Source organism: Leptodactylus fuscus, chromosome 7 (assembly GCF_031893055.1).
Source record: "Leptodactylus fuscus isolate aLepFus1 chromosome 7, aLepFus1.hap2, whole genome shotgun sequence".
Taxonomy (NCBI): domain Eukaryota; kingdom Metazoa; phylum Chordata; class Amphibia; order Anura; family Leptodactylidae; genus Leptodactylus; species Leptodactylus fuscus.
In genome coordinates this window covers 139,363,061-139,376,896 of record NC_134271.1, presented here as the reverse complement: position 1 = coordinate 139,376,896, position 13,836 = coordinate 139,363,061, and the positions used below count along the sequence as shown (strand labels likewise).

At 46.3% G+C, this 13,836-nt stretch overlaps 1 protein-coding gene across 1 annotated transcript in view; it reads right to left on the bottom strand.

The window, feature by feature from the left end:
- The window catches only part of SV2A (synaptic vesicle glycoprotein 2A), a 114,036-nt gene extending 106,096 nt beyond the window's left edge, over window positions 1–7,940 (bottom strand). The window contains exon 1 of the mRNA XM_075283172.1: window positions 7,796–7,940. The gene's annotated coding sequence lies outside the window, so the exon portion shown is untranslated. The remainder of the gene's footprint in view (window positions 1–7,795) is intronic.
- Window positions 7,941–13,836: the final 5,896 nt, after the last annotated feature.

Below are 13,836 nucleotides of genomic sequence, written 5' to 3'. Positions count from 1 at the left end.
AGTTTGCGATATTATTATAATTCCAGAAAACCATGTTAGTATCCTTGCACCCTCCGAGTCCACAGCCTGAAGGGCTGTAAATTGCCGGCTGCATCTCCCTGACTGCTATTAAATGGCACATGACATCCAAAGTCTCCGAAATGCGTCAGTACAAGGAAGGACCAAACGCTTCAGTTGCTCCGCCGTTCCCTACAGACGCTGGAATGGCCTGGCAAGGTTAAAGCAAGCCAGTTGTATCCTATGTGGGGAGCTGGGACATCGGCGGCGGGCTTGTCCTGAAGGCCCTGCGCCCTGATTAATGTCCCTATCACGGTGACCCAGGCATGACTGCAAGACAGAGGCGATGTACCATTAATATTCAGGTCACGTCCCCACACCAGCAATGGAAGCAGCCGGCTGTATTAATGCTGCGCAGCAAATCACTGCTATAATACGTTGCATCATAAACAGTCGATACAGAATGTCACCAAGGCATGGGTATGGCGGTATTATATGAATGGAACAGCATCGCTGGATATGGAACTTTTAATAGACTTTCCAAGATCTCTGCTAAGGCTGGTTGTATACTTCAGGTAGCGGTCAACCATCAGTACATGCATACCCGACTCGCCTGAGGGCGCATGTACTCTGAGTGGAGAAAGCAGATGCCGATAGGAGCCGCTTACCGGGCATGATGAACGCCACACGTCCTTCATTGGCAGTGGTTCCTAAAGGATCTTCTGTGAATAAGTGTATTCTTAAAGGGGTTATTAAAGGGATCCTATCATTAAAACTCAATTTTTTGTCCCTAACACATAGGAATAGCCTTAAAGGGATTCTACCATTAAAACCTTCTTTTTGTGGATAAGACGTCGGAATAGCCTTTAGAAAGGCGATTCGTCTCTTACCTTTAGACGTGGTCTCCGCCGCGCCGTTCCTTAGAAATAACGGTTTTTACCGGTATGCAAATGAGTTCTCCCGCAGCAATGGGGGTGGTCCCCACCACTGCCAGAGAAGTGTCTCCAAGCGCCGCCTCCTTCTTTGTCCGCCGCGTCATCTTCAATGTCTTCCGGCGCAGGCTCGTAACTTCTAGCAGAGCAGAGCAGACTGCACAGGTCACGGGAAAATGGCCGCTTGCACAGTAATGTTAGCGGCCATTTTCCCGTGGCCTGGGTCCTGCGCAGTCTGCTCTGCTAGGTTACGAACCTGCGCCGGAAGAAGACATTGAACATGACGCGCCGGACGAAGAAGGAGGCGGCGCTTGGAGACACTTCTCTGGCAACGATGGGGATGGCCTCATTGCTGTTTGAGTGCTGGGGCCCGCCCCCATCGCTGCGGGAGAACTCATTTGCCGGTAAAAAACTGTATTTCTGAGGAACGGCGCGGCGGAGACCATGTCTAAAGGTAAGAGACAAATAGCCTTTCTAAAGGCTATTCCGACGTCTTATCCACAAAAAAAAAAAGTTTTAATGGTAGAATCTCATCTTTAGATGTGTTCTCCGTGCCACCGTTCGGTAGAAATCCAAGAAATGCAAATGAACTGTCTCGCAGCACTGGGGGCGGGCCCCAGCGCTCAAACAGTACTGGGGGCATCCTCAATGCTGTGAGAGAACTCTCCAGCGCCGCCTCCATCTTCTTCAGGAACGGCCTCTTCACGCATCTTCTTCCAGCACTGGCTTCAAACTTCTAGGCCTCGGGCCTAAGGCAAAGCCAACTGTGCATGCCCGCCGGCCACAAGAAAACGGCCACTTACACAGTATCGTAAGCGACCATTTTCTTGTGGCCGGCGGCCACACGCAATCGGTTGTCTGAGGCCTAGAAGTTTCAAGCCAGCGCCGGAAGAAGAAGCGAAGAGAGCCCATTCTTGAAGAAGATGGAAGCGTCGCTGGAGAGTTCTCTCGCAGCATTGGGGACGTCCCCAGTGCTGCGAGATAACTCATTTGCATACCGATGAAAACCGGGATTTATATCGAACGGCAGCCCGGAGAAGACATCTAAAGGTAAGAGAAGAATATCCTTTCTTAAGGCTATTCCTACGTGTTAGGGACAAAAAATTGAGTTTTAATGATAGGATCCCTTTAAAGGATCTGAAGGTAATGGATACTGATGACAGGATAGGTCATCACTATGTCATCTATTAGGGTCTGACACCCAGACCCTGCACAGATCAGCTGCTTTAGCAGATTTCAGGTGCTAGTGTACAGGCGCTATGTGCAGGACCTCTCCTATTCACGTAATAGGAGAGGTGCTGCAGTTCACCGGAATCATTGATAAGCAGTGGATGGGGTATTGTTCTGGTTCGATGGAGGACCCGAACAATGGAGAGGCGGACCGCTAGCACAACGGTTACATAGAGCCAAAGGACCTCATTGACTATAATGGGGTCCATCAGGTGTCCATTTTTTTTAAGAGGAAAAATTTGTCTGTGCAGGACTTGCACTGTATTGCTGTGTTTTCTTGCAGGTGCACTGGTCTTGTACCACTTTGGCACTTGGTATGACCACGTGCCCACTGCAGAATGACGCTTAGGTGCACTGTATGGGGGTGCACTGTATAGGAGCAATTTCGAGGATTTTCAGGACAGTGGACATGTGGAGAGTCTGTCTGGTACATGTCATCCTAGAAAGCAGCTACCTAGACCTGGAGCTGGAGTCCTAGGCCATATGAATGGAAGGAAGCATTTTTAGGTCATGCCCTTTTACAGTACCATTAAGTATTGGGGGTTCATTCCGACAGAAACTGCTATTATACTGTTGGGGGTCTCCTCAGACCCCGGAGTATAGTGATTAGAGGCCCAGGAGAGGTGTGCAAACATATAAACCAGTGTTACTCACCTCTCCTGGACTCTAGCACCGACTCCCTACTGTCTTCAAGTCTTCTGCCTGATGTTACGGACTCCAAGGATCACACAGCGTAGACGCAAGAGTCACGACACCGCGTGACCTGCTGAGGCCCAATCACAAGCCTCGCGTTTCCTGATAGCAGCCTAGGAGATGCGAGTAACACTGTTTTTAATGTTCGATAACCTACCCCGGGCCTCCGATCATTATACTCTGGGGCCTGAAGAGATATAATAATATCAGTTCCGATTCGGAATCTCACAAATAATGTGAACAAAATCGCGTCGGTTATCCAGGGTGATGTTCGGTTTTGGTTATTTTTCGATTGATCGCCCAGGTCTTTTAATGGTAAGGCAGCCATTACAGAGCTGCACCGATGCAGTGGCCTCTCTACCTATAAATATCTGATTTCCGTGCCTCGTACACACTGTTACACGTAGACCTCTCGCCTCCCTCGCTGCTGCGCCTCTAAGAATAGATCACTAGCACACTCCTGACAGCAAAATGATTTGCAAGAAGGAACAGCGTGCAGCCTGCCCTGCGATAACACTTGTGTATCTTGCTAACACAACACATATTGTGCGTTACGAAAATACATGAGCGCGTAGCATGCAGCGATCGACTTGTCACCCAAAAAACTAGAACAATATTATTTTCATTGCATCCGCAGCCCATAGAACGCAGATACAATGCATAGATTGCACTTTTTTGTAACCATGAGGTTTCCTTTATGACTAAGCCACATGGGTCCTATATACATATATCATGAGAGCCATGGGGCCCCGTTCAGGGGGACCTTATACACTTCGAGCTCGGTATTGCAAACCTTAAAAAAAAACTTAAAAATTTACAAAATGCATTAGTTACTGGTGGGGCAACATGGTGTATGGGTTTCAAGGTTTTCAATAATTGACATGCTGCGGGCTCGAAACCCGCAGCGTAAATCGCATTCTCACTATAAAGAGCCCATATAATAATGTCACATAGTGTTCACATAATACCGCCATACGGTGTCCGTATCATTCTGCCGAACAATACCACCATACAATTCTCAAATAGCACAGGAGTGTTAGTTGAATATCCAGGTGTATAGTAGACGGATTCAATACCCTTGTGGGTATTAATTCCCTTTAGTCAGTGACAAGGGGTGCAGGTACGAATTGCATCGGTGTGGGCACTGTGATACCATCATGCATATAGTAAGCGCATTATTAGGCAGGTGAAAGTCATATATATAATGATATACCTATAAATGACATATAAAGAAGACTCCCGACACCTTGCTACATAGCACAAAGCAATCCCGTCACATCCAGGAATAAATGTGCACTATAAACGGTATGCTGAGATCCATCAAGCAGTTTTACACTCTGACAAGTGTTACCGCGGTATTTTCACACTCCAGCAGCAGGTGAGATACTCAATAAGCTATGTATATGATTTCTGAGAAGAGGCGGTAGGACTAACAGGTGTGGTGGTGCAACACGTGACTTATGTAAGTAAAAAGTGGCGCTATCACCTGTAACCAAGCTCTTATCGGGACGCTTGTCAAATCCATATAATATTAAACATCAAAACTGGTTTTATGAGGTAGGCGCCATTCTACTGATTCCGGCACAGTTGGAATTTTCTTTCTAGCCCCCATCATTCCTGAGCAATCAGTCCTGGTAGTTTTGGTGCCTGATATACTATCTAGACTCTCTAGTAGCGAGTGGGTGATGTCAGGTAGAGGGCGTGACTCGGAGCTCCAATCAGAGGCAGAGATCAGAGCCACGCCCCCTTTGCATGTCCCTTCCTGACACCATCCACTTGACATTAGAGAGTCTAGTTAGCATTTAACTAGTATACTGATTGCTCAGGAACGGAGGGGGCTAGAGAAAAAAATAAAACTGTTCTGGTATCAGTGGGCTAATGCCTATTCAAGGATTGAATTGGTGGAGTTGGTGAAAGGTCTGCAATCATATTTCCTCAATATAGGGGTCCCTGAAGGGCCAATTTTGGGGCTAAAAGCTAGCTCACTTTATTATGGCTATGGGGGATTCCCTTCAATGAGTCATGCTGCTTGCCAATTTAGTACCGCCATGATGCGGTATAAAAATATCTCCGCGCTCTAGGCATTCTAGAGTCAGGTCATGTGATTCATCTTAGTGCTTCTGATTGGCTAAAAGGGATGAAAGGAAATCCCTCGATCACTTTTGATTGAAATCCCTCGATCAGTTTAGACCAGGAGTAGGGAACGTACGGCTCTCCAGCTGTTGCAAAACTACAACTCCCAGCATGCATACTTACTCCGCTGTTCTTGGAACTCCCATGGAAGTGAATGGAGCATGATGGGAGTTGTAGTTTGACAGCAGCTGGAGAGTCAAAGGTTCCCTATCCCTGGTTTAGGTGGTACGTCAGCTTCTGGGCCACTTAGTGGGTGGTGGACATGTACCCAGTAGGGTATGTTACATCCCAATAATGGGTGACAGGTGGCCAGTTCTTGGCTACACTGCTACAGAGGTAACAGCCATACCCCGTCGTGGTGTATAAGGGCCCATAGGCCACACAGTACATAGTTAACATGGCATATAGCAGGTGCAGGGCCTACTAGTGGTGCCTTGGAATAGAGGATTTATATGGGTACATATAAAATAATTAGGACAAGATGGCGGGCACTAAGAAGAGTAGGTCAGTACCCTAAAACCAGTATTGAGATGCCAACAGGGTATATGGAGACCTTCAAATGCCATAGGTCATACACTACAGGATACTAGGCCTCTGACAGTGGCGACCTATGGTTGGATAGATACCCTACAAATCTCCCTTTTATCGGCTTGCTGGGACTTGTTGTTCACGACTACAACCATCAGAATATGGCGGGGATTCCCTATTTGTGAGCAGCGACAACACAGATCCTGCTGACAAATTGGTGCAGTCAGAGGCAGCGAGATCTCCATGAGCCTTCAGAGCCAATTACTGAACATGTATGATGTGCCACGGGCCCGGGTGAGGGGTGGCTTTTATGTTTCTCCTCTGGCAGCTATTCATCGTGGGTGAAGTCGCTCATGCATCAAATAAGGAAATTCACAATTTGTCATACAAGGCTCGAAAGACAGAGGATGCCAAGGAAAGCTCAGGGTGCAGAGGACACGCCATAGAGGAGAGGCATGAAAGGCACGAGTGCCATACACACGCATGTGATATAGGACATGTTATATCACGTCAGGGCACCGCAGGAGGTCGGTTGTAGACCCACATCTGGCACGGCTTTATTTCTAAAGATCTGGCAGTAACTTATAGCTTGCCCTAGGCAATGGAAATGAAAAGCTATTGCAACATGTAGCATCCTCATCTCAGCACGGGGGGTTGGATATTCCCAAACCAGGCGACGGAGGCTGCACGTTGCTATAAGCATAAACAAGCCATTAAAAGCTGTATACCTTTACTATTAAGTATCCAGAAAGTCAAGGTCATTGTGAAGTGAATGAGGGGAATGATGATAATAGTGGTATAGTATACATGAATGGATGGATGGATAGATAGATAGATAGATAGATAGATAGATAGATAGATAGATAGATGGATGGATGGATAGAGGGATGGATGGATGGATGGATGGATGGTTGGATGGATGGATGGATACATGGATGGATAGATAGATAGATAGATAGATAGATAGATAGATAGATAGATAGATAGATAGATAGATGGATGGATGGATAGAGGGATGGATGGATGGATGGATGGATGGATGGTTGGATGGATGGATGGATGGATGGATACATGGATAGATAGATAGATAGATAGATAGATAGATAGATAGATAGATAGATAGATATTAGATAGATAGATAAACGGATGGATGGATGGATGGATAAGATAAGATAAGATAAGATAATCCTTTAATAGTCCCACAGTGGGGAAATTTCAGAGAATGGATGGATGGATAGATATATATTAGATAGATAGATAGATAGATAGATAGATAGATAGATAGATAGATAGATAGATAGAACATAAGTTGGGTATTGGAAATATAGATGAATAAATACGGGATAAATAGATAGATGCATAGATAAATAATAGAAAGATGGTTGGAAAATATAGGAAAGATAGATATATTATAGATGGATGGATGGATGGATGGATGGATGGATGGATAGATAAAAAGATAGATATGAGGTATATACACATACATAGATTTAAGAAAGATAAATGGATAGATAGATAGATAGATAGATAGATAGATAGATAGATAGATAGATAGATAGATAGATAGATAGATAGGAGATAGATAGATAGATAGATAGATAGATAGATAGGAGATAGATAGATAGATAGATAGATAGGAGATAGATAGATAGATAGATAGATAGATAGATAGATAGATAGGAGATAGATATAAATGCATAGATATATAGATATAATTTAGATAACTGAGTATTTTCCCTGAGATTAAAAGAAAATAGCTGACTTCGCATTAACCCTTTTGTGACCTTTGTACCATTGCCGAATATCAATTATCTAGATTGTTCCACAGCCATCCACATAATACATTTAGGACCAAGGTTATGTGACCACCTCCACACCCCCCAGTCCATGGACACACACGTGTAGTGATACATAGATGATTCCCTGATCCACTATTACCAGGCTGTGCCCTTTATCTACCCCCTGGTGCCCGCTTCCTCCATTACAATCTATGGGGTGACCAGAAGTGATATTAGTTTTTTTTTCTATGGCTGTCTTATATTCCAAGGTCATAGGGTAGTGCACAGGGCTAATGCACCAGGACCGTGCCTGCTCCTCAGCCTGGGTCCTGCTACGGACCCAACATGCAATGCACACGTAATACCATGACATGTATGTAGATCTATAGGTGGGGGGGCCAAGGATTTCTAGGACAAAATGGCTACACCATGGGGACGGAGCGCGCCGACTCGTAAGGAAGGCGTGGGGGCTAGAGAAAGGGTTAAATGGGTGTTTGTCGTTACCTTGTGTCGGTCATGCCAGGCTGTGCCAGGGCAGCACCTGTATGGGAGGATGCAGGAGGGATGAGGATGCTGAGGCTCTGGGTACCAGATTGAGAGCTGCTCTTACAACAGAGCATCGGGTGAAACCACTCAGCACAGCCAAATAGGGGGGGGAGGGCAAAGAGGAGGCATGGATCACCTTCCCCCTAGCCTCCCCCCTGGCTGCAGGGCCTGACATCTGGGTTATCCTACACACCCAATCCAGTCAGCAGGGAGGAGGGCAGGACGGAGCCGCCGCATCACCTGGAGACAGGTGCCGGCCCTGCTGTGCCCCCCTCCCCCTTGTAGCCGTGCCAGGACTAATATGCCTCATTGAAATGCACTGAAGGAGCTGAACCTGACAAATTGTGTGTTATTATTAGGAGGCTCCAGCTGACGGCTCCCACTGACTGCAGCAGGAGGAAGGGGGCAGCAGAGGGAGGACTGGGGTGACGGGCAGGGGACAGGCTGGCATTGGCATGGATGGGGAGGGATCATAATGCAGTACTGTCTCTATTAGTGTCCCTATAACAATGTACCGCCATACATGGCCCTATAACAATGTGACCGCTATAGATGGCCCTATAACAATGTGACCGCCATAGATGGCCCTATAACAATGTGACCGCCATAGCTGGCCCTATAACAATGTGACCGCCATAGATGGCCCTATAACAATGTACCGCCATACATGGCCCTATAACAATGTGACCGCCATAGATGGCCCTATAACAATGTGACCGCCATAGATGGCCCTATAACAATGTACCGCCATACATGGCCCTATAACAATGTGACCGCCATAGATGGCCCTATAACAATGTGACCGCTATAGATGGCCCTATAACAATGTGACCGCTATAGATGGCCCTATAACAATGTGACCGCCATAGATGGCCCTATAACAATGTGACCGCCACAGATGCCCTATAACAATGTACCACCCACAGATGGCCCTATAGCAATGTGACCGCCATACATGGCCCTATAACAATGTGACCGCCATAGATGGCCCTATAACAATGTGACCGCCATAGATGGCCCTATAACAATGTGACCGCTATAGATGGCCCTATAACAATGTGACCGCCATAGATGGCCCTATAACAATGTGACCGCCATAGATGGCCCTATAACAATGTGACCGCCATAGATGGCCCTATAACAATGTACCGCCATAGATGGCCCTATAACAATGTGACCGCCATAGATGGCCCTATAACAATGTGACCGCCATACATGGCCCTATAACAATGTGACCGCTATAGATGGCCCTATAACAATGTACCACTCACAGAAGGCCCTATATCAATGTGACCGCCATACATGGCCCTATAACAATGTGACCGCTATAGATGGCCCTATAACAATGTGACCGCCATAGATGGCCCTATAACAATGTACCACTCACAGAAGGCCCTATATCAATGTGACCGCCGTAGATGGCCCTATAACAATGTACCGCTATAGATGGCCCTATAACAATGTACCGCCATACATGGCCCTATAACAATGTGACCGCCACAGATGCCCTATAACAATGTACCACCCACAGATGGCCCTATAGCAATGTGACCGCCATAGATGGCCCTATAACAATGTACCGCCATAGATGGCCCTATAACAATGTACCACTCACAGAAGGCCCTATATCAATGTGACCGCCATAGATGGCCCTATAACAATGTGACCGCTATAGATGGCCCTATAACAATGTACCGCCATAGATGGCCCTATAACAATGTACCGCTATAGATGGCCTTATAACAATGTACCGCCATACATGGCCCTATAACAATGTGACCGCTATAGATGGCCCTATAACAATGTGACCGCCATAGATGGCCCTATAACAATGTGACCGCCATAGATGGCCCTATAACAATGTGACCGCCATAGATGGCCCTATAACAATGTGACCGCCATAGATGGCCCTATAACAATGTGACCGCCATACATGGCCCTATAACAATGTGACCGCTATAGATGGCCCTATAACAATGTACCACTCACAGAAGGCCCTATATCAATGTGACCGTCATACATGGCCCTATAACAATGTGACCGCTATAGATGGCCCTATAACAATGTACCACTCACAGAAGGCCCTATATCAATGTGACCGCCGTAGATGGCCCTATAACAATGTACCGCTATAGATGGCCCTATAACAATGTACCGCTATAGATGGCCCTATAACAATGTACCGCCATACATGGCCCTATAACAATGTGACCGCCATAGATGGCCCTATAACAATGTACCACCCACAGATGGTCCTATAGCAATGTGACCGCCATAGATGGCCCTATAACAATGTACCGCCATAGATGGCCCTATAACAATGTACCACTCACAGAAGGCCCTATATCAATGTGACCGCCATAGATGGCCCTATAACAATGTGACCGCTATAGATGGCCCTATAACAATGTACCACTCACAGAAGGCCCTATATCAATGTGACCGCCATAGATGGCCCTATAACAATGTGACCGCCGTAGATGGCCCTATAACAATGTACCGCTATAGATGGCCTTATAACAATGTACCGCCATACATGGCCCTATAACAATGTGACCGCTATAGATTGTCCTATAACAATGTGACCGCCATAGATGGCCCTATAACAATGTGACCGCCATAGATGGCCCTATAACAATGTGACCGCCATAGATGGCCCTATAACAATGTGACCGCCATAGATGGCTCTATAACAATGTGACCACCATAGATGGCCCTATAACAATGTGACCGCCATAGATGGCCCTATAACAATGAGACCACCATAGATGGCCCTATAACAATGTGACCGCTATAGATGGCCCTATAACAATGTGACCGCCATAGATGGCCCTATAACAATGTGACCGCCATAGATGGCCCTATAACAATGTGACTGCTATAGATGGCCCTATAACAATGTGACCGCCATAGATGGCCCTATAACAATGTGACCGCTATAGATGGCCCTATAACAATGTGACCGCCATAGATGGCCCTATAACAATGTGACCGCCATAGATGGCCCTATAACAATGTGACCGCTATAGATGGCCCTATAACAATGTAACCGCTATAGATGGCCCTATAACAATGTGACCACCATAGATGGCCCTATAACAATGTGAGCGCCATAGATGGCCCTATAACAATGTGACCGCTATAGATGGCCCTATAACAATGTGAGCGCCATAGATGGCCCTGTAACAATGTGACCGCCATAGATGGCCCTATAACAATGCGACCGCTATAGATGGCCCTATAACAATGTGACCGCCATAGATGGCCCTATAACAATGTGACCGCCATAGATGGCCCTATAACAATGTGACCGCTATAGATGGCCCTATAACAATGTGACCGCCATAGATGGCCCTATAACAATGTGACCGCCATAGATGGCCCTATAACAATGTGACCGCTATAGATGGCCCTATAACAATCTGAGCGCCATAGATGGCCCTATAACAATGTGACCGCTATAGATGGCCCTATAACAATGTGAGCGCCATAGATGGCCCTATAACAATGTGACCGCCATAGATGGCCCTGTAACAATGTACCGCTATAGATGGCCCTGTAACAATGTGACCGCCATAGATGGCCCGATAACAATGTGACAGCTATAGATGGCCCTATAACAATGTGACGGCTATAGATGGCCCTATAACAATGTGACCGCTATAGATGGCCATATAACAATGTGACCGCTATAGATGGTCCTATAACAATGTACCACTCACAGAAGGCCCTATATCAATGTGACCGCCATAGATGGCCCTATAACAATGTGACCGCCGTAGATGGCCCTATAAAAATGTACCGCTATAGATGGCCCTATAACAATGTACCGCCATACATGGCCCTATAACAATGTGACCGCTATAGATGGCCCTATAACAATGTGACGCCATAGATGGCCCTATAACAATGTGACCGCCATAGATGGCCCTATAACAATGTACCGCTATAGATGGCCCTATAACAATGTGACCGCCATAGATGGCCCTATAACAATGTGACCGCCATAGATGGCCCTATAACAATGTGACCACCATAGATGGCCCTGTAACAATGTGACCGCCATAGATGGCCCTATAACAATGTGACCGCTATAGATGGCCCTATAACAATGTGACCACCATAGATGGCCCTATAACAATGTGACCGCCATAGATGGCCCTATAACAATGTGACTGCTATAGATGGCCCTATAACAATGTGACCGCCATAGATGGCCCTATAACAATGTGACCGCCATAGATGGCCCTATAACAATGTGACCGCTATAGATGGCCCTATAACAATGTGACCGCCATAGATGGCCCTATAACAATGTGACCGCCATAGATGGCCCTATAACAATGTGACCGCCATAGATGGCCCTATAACAATGTGACCGCCATAGATGGCCCTATAACAATGTGAGCGCCATAGATGGCCCTATAACAATGTGACCACCATAGATGGCCCTGTAACAATGTGACCGCCATAGATGGCCCTATAACAATGTGACCGCTATAGATGGCCCTATAACAATGTGACCACCATAGATGGCCCTGTAACAATGTGACCGCCATAGATGGCCCTATAACAATGTGAGCGCCATAGATGGCCCTATAACAATGTGACCGCTATAGATGGCCCTATAACAATGTGAGCGCCATAGATGGCCCTATAACAATGTGACCGCTATAGATGGCCCTGTAACAATGTGACCGCCATAGATGGCCCGATAACAATGTGACGGCTATAGATGGCCCTATAACAATGTGACGGCTATAGATGGCCCTATAACAATGTGACCGCTATAGATGGCCATATAACAATGTGACGGCTATAGATGGCCCTATAACAATGTGACCGCCATAGATGGCCCTATAACAATGTGACCGCCATAGATGGCCCTATAACAATGTGACCGCTATAGATGGCCCTATAACAATGTGACCGCCATAGATGGCCCTATAACAATGTGACCGCTATAGATGGCCCTATAACAATGTGACCGCCATAGATGGCCCTATAACAATGTACCGCTATAGATGGCCCTATAGCAATGTGACCACTATAGATGGCCCTATAACAATGTGACCGCCATAGATGGCCCTATAACAATGTGACCGCCATAGATGGCCATATAACAATGTACCGCTATAGATGGCCCTATAGCAATGTGACTGCTATAGATAGCCCTATAACAATGTGACCGCCATAGATGGCCCTATAACAATGTGACCGCCATAGATGGCCATATAACAATGTACCGCTATAGATGGCCCTATAACAATGTGACCGCTATAGATGGCCCTATAACAATGTGACCGCCATAGATGGCCCTATATCAATGTGACTGCTATAGATGGCCCTATAACAATGTGACCGCTATAGATGGCCCTATAACAATGTGACCGCTATAGATGGCCCTATAACAATGTGACCGCTATAGATGGCCCTATAACAATGTGACCGCTATAGATGGCCCTATAACAATGTACCGCCATAGATGGCCCTATAGCAATGTGACCACTATAGATAGCGCTATAACAATGTAACCACCATAGATGGCCCTATAACAATGTGACCGCCATAGATGGCCATATAACAATATGACCGCCATAGATGGCCCTATAACAATGTACCAGCCACAGATCCCTGTAACAGTTTACTACCCACAGATGCCCCTTACAATCTAAATCCTTCAGATGCCCCTATATCAATGTGCTTCTTTCTGATGCCCCTATAACAATGTGACTGCCACAGAAGCCCCTAACAATGTGCCAGCTTCTGATGCTCATATAACAATGTACCAGCCATAGATCTCTGTAACAGTTTGCCACCCACAGATGCCCCTTACAATCTAAATCCGTCAGATGCCCCTATATCAATGTGCTTCTTTTTGATGCCCCTATAACAATGTACCAGCCATAGATCCTTATAACAATGTATTAGCCACAAATACCCCTATAACAATGTGACCGCCACAGATGCCCTATGTCAATGTACCAGCCATAGATCAC